This window comes from Oncorhynchus mykiss, chromosome 1, assembly GCF_013265735.2.
Source record: "Oncorhynchus mykiss isolate Arlee chromosome 1, USDA_OmykA_1.1, whole genome shotgun sequence".
NCBI classification, from domain to species: Eukaryota; Metazoa; Chordata; class Actinopteri; order Salmoniformes; family Salmonidae; genus Oncorhynchus; species Oncorhynchus mykiss.
Genome location: NC_048565.1, coordinates 90,660,247 through 90,671,150, shown reverse-complemented (window position 1 = coordinate 90,671,150; position 10,904 = coordinate 90,660,247).

Below are 10,904 nucleotides of genomic sequence, written 5' to 3'. Positions count from 1 at the left end.
CTTGTGATCTATCATATTAAATACATATTTAAAAGCTATAAAAGGGTTAAATCAACGGTGTAGTTATTTATCTACAGTATGATCTATTGAAGATGCTGCAGGAGCTTTTTTTTGTCTCACATGTCAGTTGTCTAAAACGGTCCAGGAGGATTCTCAAGGCTTACATAACATCAGTACAGTATTTAAATCATCTTATCCACTCGTATTTCTGACAGCCATGTAGCTGCCTCAAACTTTTATTACACTCTGAGGTAAACCGTTTAGCAGCTGGCTTCTATAAAACTCCTTTAAAATGACTATATAGTTACAATAAAGTAACAGATTCCTTTCCATTTCCATGACATTTGAATTAATCCTTTACAATACAGTTTTAATATATTTTTAATATATTTCTAACAGACAGCTCTAGCAAATCAATTTGTATTGGTCATATACTGTACACGTGTTCAGCAGATGGGGTTAGCAGATGGTGTTGTTGCTGGTGTGGCGAAATGCTTGTGCTTCTAGTTCCGACAGTGCAACAATATCTAACAAGTAATATCTAACAATTTCACAACTTATACCTCAATGCAACTTGTGAAGGAGACACCATCAGCAGAGGCATTGCTTTAAATCATGTTTAGCACATGTATTTGATCAAGGTCTTCTTTATGGACAGGCATTTCACATTCTTCGAACTCTATCAAATCTTTTGTGTTTCAAAACCTCTGCATTTAATAGTCGTTTAAATGTTCTTTATGTCTAATGTGGTTCCAGCTATATTAATGTTCAATAGGGTGAATCCGTACATAACGTTCAGACAGAAATGTATTGAGTAGAACAGATATGACTCTCTGTCAGGTAGAATAGAGAATCACGTCAGCTCTATTCAATACATTTCTATCAGCAACGTTCAGAACATTTCACCTGAATACCCCCTGTTTGTTCTGTGAGCAGTGTCCACCCAGCACATCAGTACAAGGAGCCCCATAGAGGGGAGCTGCTGTATGCACTAGTTGAGCAGATGCCACTGTTATTAGACACAAGATATTTACTTGGCGTGTTTGTGGGTGGAGAGAACATCAACACCATGCAGACTAAGAGTTTATGATATTCAAAGTTATTTTAATGTGCAAAGATCTGGCATGATATTCAACCTGTGTTTTGGTATCCGAGGGACATAGTGCTGGTGTGGAATAAGAACCTGCACACTATGTGGAATGGGGCTGTCCAGAACAGGAGTTTCTGGCTTCTGACACACTGTTAACTGGCAGATGTCATTAAACCGTTGAGTAAACTGTCATAATAAAACTGTCATTGTACATATTTAAAATATTTTGGCAGGACCTTGGGAGTATCGGACAGTAACTCTTGATCCAAGACATTTTAATGGTGCTTTCAACGACTTAGGCTCGCAAAGTAGTTGAATCACCACAGACAGGAGTTTGCCTGAGACAACTGAGACACTCAAGAGGCTCTGGCACTTTTAACATGATTCAATCCATTAAAATGTCACAGTCAAAATGTAAATCTGGATATGACATGTCACATGCTGTGGCATGGATCCACAGAACAACCAAGCTGGATTCCTTCAGCTCTTATTCAGATCTCAATTATCTCATATATGACATGTCACATGCTGTGGCATGGATCCACAGAACAACCAAGCTGGATTCCTTCAGCTCTTATTCAGATCTCAATTATCTCATATATGACATGTCACATGCTGTGGCATGGATCCACAGAACAACCAAGCTGGATTCCTTCAGCTCTTATTCAGATCTCAATTATCTCACTGTCCATCTATTATGGTGGCCAACGTCAGCAATGTCAGGACCTCGTGGTCGACCAATAAGGTCTAAATAATGTGCTGTTCTGAACCGGATCTCTCTGTGGTCCACATTACAGGTTATGAGGTCTTTTCTGCACGCAGTGTGAAGTCAATGGAGGGGTAAATGTAATATTCATCTCAGACATTTACAAGGAGAAACACATGGATCAATTAGCCGTTGTGTTTTTCTATCAAGCTTTACAGATCTTTAGACAAACATACAACATGTTACAAGAAGTAGTCCCCATGATGACCCCCCCTGTCAGTGAACTTCTCCAGCCAACGGCCACGTTCCCGAAACTGGGTGTCAGAATTACATGCAGACTAAAGATGTTTTGGAATGTTACCCGCTGACATAGAAATGTCAAAGTATCAAACCCCAACTGCTGAGCTGTTGTTGACACTCCAATTTCATCCCATACAGTCGATAGCAGAGTTGCAAGAAGTACAGTCTACCAAAGCAACAGATGAGTTACGAGCCCAATATGGCCATGTTCAGTGTCCGAAATACATCCAGCTTCCACAGCAATCTCTAAGGTAATTTAGCGTTGCTTCGTTGCTTTGTTGGCAGATCTGCTGCTATTTGAGCCGTGTTCCAGAGGATACGGCCTCCTTCTTTATGGACTGCCTTATTTTTAGACTCACCAACTTGTTCATGGAATTAGGATCAGTCCACACCGTCCCCTCTCTCATCCTCCCAGAGCAGGCCAACCTGTACACAGACACAGGGGAAATACTGCCCATTTAATGGTAAAACCCTGTCCGACTCTAACATCTAGCACCTGGAAATAATCACAGTAGGTGACGCATGTCACACAGAGAACATACATACAACTGGGAATCCCACACACATAAGAGTCTGGGGGAGCAGGGGACTCGTCCTAACCAAGCCTTTAGTAGAGTCTGGGGGAGCAGGGGACTCGTCCTAGCCAAGCCTTTAGTAGAGTCTGGGGGAGCAGGGGACTCGTCCTAGCCAAGCCTTTAGTAGAGTCTGGGGGAGCAGGGGACTCGTCCTAGCCAAGCCTTTAGTAGAGTCTGGGGGAGCAGGGGACTCGTCCTAGCCTAGCCTTTAGAAGAGTCTGGGGGAGCAGGGGACTCGTCCTAGCCAAGCCTTTAGTAGAGTCTGGGGGAGCAGGGGACTCGTCCTAGCCTAGCCTTTAGTAGAGTCTGGGGGAGCAGGGGACTCGTCCTAGCCAAGCCTTTAGTAGAATCTGGGGGAGCAGGGGACTCGTCCTAGCCAAGCCTTTAGTAGAATCTGGGGGAGCAGGGGACTCGTCCTAGCCAAGCCTTTAGTAGAATCTGGGGGAGCAGGGGACTCGTCCTAGCCAAGCCTTTAGTAGAGTCTGGGGGAAAAGGGGACTCGTCCTAGCCAAGCCTTTAGTAGAGTCTGGGGGAGCAGGGGACTCATCCTAGCCAAGCCTTTAGTAGAGTCTGGGGGAGCAGGGGACTCGTCCTAGCCAAGCCTTTAGTAGAGTCTGGGGGAGCAGGGGACTGGTCCTAGCCAAGCCTTTAGTAGAGTCTGGGGGAGCAGGGGACTCGTCCTAGCCAAACCTTTAGTAGAGTCTGGGGGAGCAGGGGACTCGTCCTAGCCAAGCCTTTAGTAGAGTCTGGGGGAGCAGGGGACTCGTCCTAGCCAAGCCTTTAGTAGAGTCTGGGGGAGCAGGGGACTCGTCCTAGCCAAGCCTTTAGTAGAGTCTGGGGGAGCAGGGGACTCGTCCTAGCCAAGCCTTTAGTAAAATCTGGGGGAGCAGGGGACTCGTCCTAGCCAAGCCTTTAGTAGAATCTGGGGGAGCAGAGGACTCGTCCTAGCCAAGCCTTTAGTAGAATCTGGGGGAGCAGGGGACTCGTCCTAGCCAAGCCTTTAGTAGAGTCTGGGGGAGCAGGGGACTTGTCCTAGCCAAGCCTTTAGTAGAGTCTGGGGGAGCAGGGGACTCGTCCTAGCCAAGCCTTTAGTAGAGTCTGGGGGAGCAGGGGACTCGTCCTAGCCAAGCCTTTAGTAGAGTCTGGGGGAGCAGGGGACTGGTCCTAGCCAAGCCTTTAGTAGAGTCTGGGGGAGCAGGGGACTCGTCCTAGCCAAACCTTTAGTAGAGTCTGGGGGAGCAGGGGACTCGTCCTAGCCAAGCCTTTAGTAGAGTCTGAGGGAGCAGGGGACTCGTCCTAGCCAAGCCTTTAGTAGAGTCTGAGGGAGCAGGGGACTCGTCCTAGCCAAGCCTTTAGTAGAGTCTGGGGGAGCAGGGGACTCGTCCTAGCCAAGCCTTTAGTAGAATCTGGGGGAGCAGGGGACTCGTCCTAGCCAAGCCTTTAGTAGAGTCTGGGGGAGCAGGGGACTCGTCCTAGCCAAGCCTTTAGTAGAGTCTGGGGGAGCAGGGGACTCGTCCTAGCCAAGCCTTTAGTAGAGTCTGGGGGAGCAGGGGACTCGTCCTAGCCAAGCCTTTAGTAGAGTCTGGGGGAGCAGGGGACTCGTCCTAGCCAAGCCTTTAGTAGAGTCAGTGACAGCCCAATCCACTAGACGAGGCCAATGATCAACGTTTACAAGTGAAACACTTCACATCCAGTCACACTGTTTGGAAGACTGATTTAAATAATGGGGGAAATGGAAACTTTTGACTGGTACTGTATATCTTAAATGAATACATTTTCATGAATAAGTCGATATAATCAACAAGCCCATTCAAAAGACAGGACCCAGAAGTATGACGCAGGACGACACCACTTGCAAATCGTATTAAGAGCAGCTGTAATGGGGCGTCATGGCGGTGCGGAAGGGACGTCATGAATAGGTCTCGCATCACCATCAGCACCCTAAAGAAATAATGTGTTTTTCACGCACGAACTCCATATACTGGAAACACCCGTACGGAACGACTAAGCCTAAGACTATGCATTTCATGAAATATAGAGTTTCTGGAGCTGGTACAAATGTGCACTGCTCATGCTATTTAAGATACAAACATTTTTAAATATTTTTAATTGTGTTTCCTTCTACACACACCTGGGTCTACTGTGGAGATCCCCTGCCAGTTTCCTATAGAGCACACACACACACACACACACACACACACACACACACACACACACACACACACACACACACACACACACACACACACACACACACACCACAGTAGTCTAGCCAGCCCATGGAGAAGCCCTTGCTGAGTCCTGCATTGATCCCTGTTTCCTAAAACACTGACACACTTTGTCTATAAATAGACTGGCCAACCACCTGTCAGAGAAAGCCTTCCCTACATGTTGACTCCCAGAGGTCAGGGTGGAGAGGTTAACTGTGTTGAATAGTTACACTACATGTTGACTCCCAGAGGTCAGGGTGGAGAGGTTAACAGTGGTAATTTAACTGTTTGTTTTGGACATTTTTCAGGCTCCTCCCATTTCCCTCCAGAATCTCTTTCGGGGATTCTACTAAGCTAACATATGGAATTGTCATTTCCCTCCAGAATCTCTTTCGGGGATTCTACTAAGCTAACATATGGAATTGTCATTTCCCTCCAGAATCTCTTTCAGGGATTCTACTAAGATAACATATGGAATTGTCATTTCCCTCCAGAATCTCTTTTGGGGATTCTACACAGCTAACATATGGAATTGTTTTAAGATGGTCATACCATGGCTAATTGAGCTATTTCATTTTGAATTTTAGGAACCCTTTAGGTATACAAAATATATTTAAAAGTTGTCCTCTACTACAGTACATAGATGTGGAATTGCGACATAGTCGGATGTGGAGGGTTGAGACACGTCCGAGGCAAAAAAACTGATATTTGTAGATTAAATTGAAGGATTTTTATGGGTAGTTTTTGAATTATGCTAATTATATTTAATCTTGGGCAGGGACATCGACCTTAGGGTGTAAACGATCTAGTTTGCTCGCACATTTTCTTGCCAAACTGTTAACTGAGTAGCTAGCGCCCAACACGTAAGACACAAAAAAAAGTTTTAAAAAAAATCAAGTTTAACCGTTCATGACCATGAATTTGATTTGTTTCTGATTTTTTTTTAAACCTATGAATGTGGTTCAAATCTGATTTGAAAATGGTCTGTGATCTCCAGCATCCTTGGGATGTCCCTAATCCATATAAGTTTACATTTAAAATGGTTGAAGTTAAGGGTTAAGGTTAGGGCTAGGTTTAGGGTAGGGATAAGGGTTAGGGTTAGGGGTTTGGATTAGGGTTAGGGGTTTGGGTTAGGGTTAGAGTTTAGGGGTTTGTGTTTGTGTTTGGGTTAGGGTTAGGGTTTGGGTTAGGGTTAGAGTTCAGGATAAGGATAAGGGTAGGGGTTAGAGTTAGGGTTAGGGTGTAGGGTAAGGATAAGGGTAGGGGTTAGAGTTGGGGTGTAGGGTAAGGATAAGGGTAGGGGTTAGGGTTAGGGTTAGGGGTTTGTGTTTGGGTTAGGGTTAGGGGTTTGGGTTAGGGTTAGAGTTTAGGATAAGGACAAGGGTAGAGGTTAGAGTTAGGGTTAGGGTGTAGGGTAAGGATAAGGGTAGGGGTTAGAGTTAGGGTTAGGGTGTAGGGTAAGGATAAGGGTAGGGGTTTGGGTTAGGGTTAGACATACATACATACATACATACATACATACATACATACATACATACATACATACATACATACATACATACTGTACATACATTATTAGATCCTTGATAAATATCTGCAAAAAAGACTGTATAAAATAATTAATACAAATACTGATCTGTATTCTACACTCTAAATTATATTATTTTATACAAATGCAATTGCTCAGATAAATATATTTTGTGTAACAAGTAATAAAATGTTGTAACCCCCTGTTTGCAAAACACCAGCAGCCTCCCCTTGTGAGGATAACGACACTGAGCTTTTTCCTCAAATATTTTCTGAGGTGGAAGAACACATTGGCAGAGATCTTTGACCAGGTTTTCCACAACTGGGGTCCAACGCCGTCGGGGGTACGCCAAATAAAAACCTGATTCACATTTTTTTTAATTACAAAATGAATTTTCAATCAGTCCATTTATATTTTCCAACGGGGCTATACATTTTGGGTGAGGTTTTTTTCTCTCCTGAGTAACCTCGATTCACTGCCAAAAATACAATTACAATCTAGTGTTCAGCGAAATAACAACACAATGTCAACTACAGATAGCCTAGTCAAATAATTAACATCCAATCACGTTAACCGTTACTCTCTTGCAGGATGAGAACTGATGAGAACTACATTGGCGCAAATATGATGAGAACTACATTGATTTGGGGTTCACTAACATTGGGAGTAGTGCCTTTCCTCAGCCACAGTGTGTTAAATGTTCAAAAGTACTATTTCACAACTCGATGAAATCTTCACTCTTGCACAGACATTTAGAAACAAAATATGGCAATTTGAAAAATTAGCCACAGGAGTATTTTCAGCGAGAATTAAGACGACTTTTGAGTAGTAAGACATGTATAACAGCAACAGATGTCATTTATAAGAAGTGGCTACAAGTGTCTTATATGGTGAGCTACCGAGTGGCTGGGACAGGCAAGTCCCATACTATTGTGGAGGAGTTCATTCTTCCTGCTGCCGTGGATACGGCTGGGACAATGCTACGGGAAAAGGCCCAAAAAAACTATACAGACAATGCCTTCATCAAACACTGTTTCACAACGTATCAGTGACATGGCAGGAGATGTATTGAAACTATTACTGCTTCGCATACAAGCCAGTGAATTATATGCATTACAGCTGGATGAGTCAACAGACGTGGCGGGCCTGGCACAGCTCCTGGTATATGTCTGTTACAGCTGGATGAGTCAACAGACGTGGTGGGCCTGGCACAGCTCCTGGTATATGTCTGTTACTGCTGGATGAGTCAACAGACGTGGTGGGCCTGGCACAGCTCCTGGTATATGTCTGTTACAGCTGGATGAGTCAACAGGCCTGGCACAGCTCCTGGTATATGTCCATTACGTTTACGGGGGGTTCAATCAAGGAAGACATCTTCTGCAAACCACTGGAAATGAGAACAATAGGAGAGGATATTTTTTAAATACTGGGCAGCTTTGTGAAATCAAATTGACTTTTGTAGATGTCAAGATGTGTTGGTATCTGTACTGATGGAGCAAAAGCCGCACCTTGGGTCCACTGCAGCATCTACCAAGAGGCTCTTGGGTCCACTGCAGCATCTACCAAGAGGCTCTTGGGTCCACTGCAGCATCTACCAAGAGGCTCTTGGGTCCACTGCAGCATCTACCGAGAGGCTCTTGGGTCCACTGCAGCATCTACCAAGAGGCTCTTGGGTCCACTGCAGCATCTACCAAGAGGCTCTTGGGTCCACTGCAGCATCTACCGAGAGGCTCTTGGGTCCACTGCAGCATCTACCAAGAGGCTCTTGGGTCCACTGCAGCATCTACCAAGAGGCTCTTGGGTCCACTGCAGCATCTACCGAGAGGCTCTTGGGTCCACTGCAGCATCTACCGAGAGGCTCTTGGGTCCACTGCAGCATCTACCGAGAGGCTCTTGGGTCCACTGCAGCATCTACCAAGAGGCTCTTGGGTCCACTGCAGCATCTACCGAGAGGCTCTTGGGTCCACTGCAGCATCTATCGAGAGGCTCTTGGGTCCACTGCAGCATCTACCGAGAGGATCTTGGGTCCACTGCAGCATCTACCAAGAGGCTCTTGCTGCCAAGGGAATGCCTGACAGCTTGAAAGATGTTTTGGACACTACAGTGAAAATGGTTAACTTTGTCAAAGCAAGGCCCCTGAACTTGTGTATTTTCTGCACAATGCAATGATACGGGTAGAAACCATGTAACGCTTCTACAACAGACAGAAGTGCGCTGGTTATCAAGGGGCAAAGTATTGACAGGTTTTATTTAATTGAGAGACGAGCTTAAAGTTTTCTTTACTGATCATAATTTCACTTGTCTGACCGCTTATCCTTATCCTTATAAACTTCAATGGGATTAGGGACATCCCAAGGATGCTGTATATCACAGACCATTTTCAAATCAGATTGGAACCACATTCATAGGTGGTTTGAAATCAGAAACAAATCAAATTCATGGTCATGAACGGTTAAACTTTTTTTTGTCTCTTACGTGTTGGGCGCTAGCTACTCAGTTAACAGTTTGGCAAGAAAATGTGCTAGCAAACTAGATTGTTTACACTCTAAGGTCGATGTCCCTGCCCAAGATGAAATATAATTAGCATAATTAAAAAACTACCCATAAAAATCCTTCAATTTAATCTAGAAATATCCGTTTTTTTGCCTTGGACGTGTCTCAACCCTCCGCATCCGACTATGTCGCACTTCCGCATCTATGGGCTATAGTACTGTAGTAGAGGACAACTTAAAAATATATTTTGTATACCTAAAGGATTCCTAAAATTCAAAATGAAATAGCTCAGTTAGCCATGGTATGACCATCTTAAAACAATTCCATATGTTAGCTGTGTAGAATCCCCGAAAGAGATTCTGGAGGGAAATGACAATTCCATATGTTAGCTTAGTAGAATCCCTGAAAGAGATTCTGGAGGGAAATGACAATTCCATATGTTAGCTTAGTAGAATCCCTGAAAGAGATTCTGGAGGGAAATGGGAGGAGCCTGAAGAATGTCCAAAACAAACAGTTAAATAACCACTGTTAACCTGTCCATCCTGACCTCTGTGAGTCAACATGTAGTATAACTATTCAACACAGTTAACCTTTCCACCCTGACCTCTGTGAGTCAACATGTAGGGAAGACTTCCTCTGACAGGTGGTTGGCCAGTCTATTTATAGACAAAGTGTGTTAGTGTTTTAGGAAACGGGGATCAATGCAGGACTCAGCAAGGGCTTATCCATGGGCTGGCTAGACTACTGTGGTGTGTGTGTGTGTGTGTTTGTGTGTGTGTCTGTGTGTGTGTCTGTGTCTGTGTCTGTGTCTGTGTGTGTTTGTGTGTGTGTCTGTGTGTGTGTCTGTGTCTGTGTCTGTGTGTGTGTGTGTGTGTGTGTGTGTGTGTGTGTGTGTGTGTGTGTGCTCTATAGGAAACTGGCAGGGGATCTCCACAGTAGACCCAGGTGTGTGTGTGTGTGCTCTATAGGAAACTGGCAGGGGATCTCCACAGTAGACCCAGGTGTGTGTAGAAGGAAACACAATTAAAAATATTAAAAAATGTTTGTATCTTAAATAGCATGAGCAGTGCACATTTGTACCAGCTCGAGAAACTCTATATTTCATGAAATGCATAGCATTACTCAGTGTTTAAATGAATGAATCAGTGTTAAATGAATTAGCATGATATTGATTCTTGACTACACCATTCACCACAGATGAATAGGGGAAACATATGTATCTTTGCTAACACCCTGCAGTCAGGTTTTCACACCAGTAGACTAGCTATGTAAACAACGCCTTCTGTGAACACGTGATGATGGTTACAAGGCGGTGCATATTTACATTTGGTAAGATCATATTTTTTAGACATTACCATTGGTGTTTTAAAAGGATCAGAGAGTGTGTGAGGAAGTGGTGGCAGCAGGGTAACTGAGGGCTTAGTCGTTGCGTACGGGTGTTTCCAGTATATGGAGTTCGTGCGTGAAAAACACATTATTTTTTAGGGTGCTGATGGTGCCGCCATGACGCCCCATTACAGCTGCCCTTAATACGATGTGCAAGTGGTGTCGTCCTGCGTCACACTTCCGGGTCCTGTCTTTTGAATGGGCTTGTTGATTATATCGACTTATTCATGAAAATGTGCTTATTTAAGATATACAGTACCAGTCAAAAGTTTCCATTTCCCCCATTATTTAAATCAGTCTTCCAGACAGTGTGCCTGGATGTGAAGTGTTTCACTTGTAAACGTTGATCATTGGCCTCGTCTAGTGGATTGGGCTGTCCAGACTCTACTAAAGGCTTGGCTAGGACGAGTCCCCTGCTCCCCCAGACTCTACTAAAGGCTTGGCTAGGACGAGTCCCCTGCTCCCCCAGACTCTACTAAAGGCTTAGCTAGGACGAGTCCCCTGCTCCCCCAGACTCTACTAAAGGCTTGGCTAGGACGAGTCCCCTGCTCCTCCAGATTCTACTAAAGGCTTGGCTAGGACGAGTCCCCTGCTCCCCCAGACTCTTCTAAAGGCT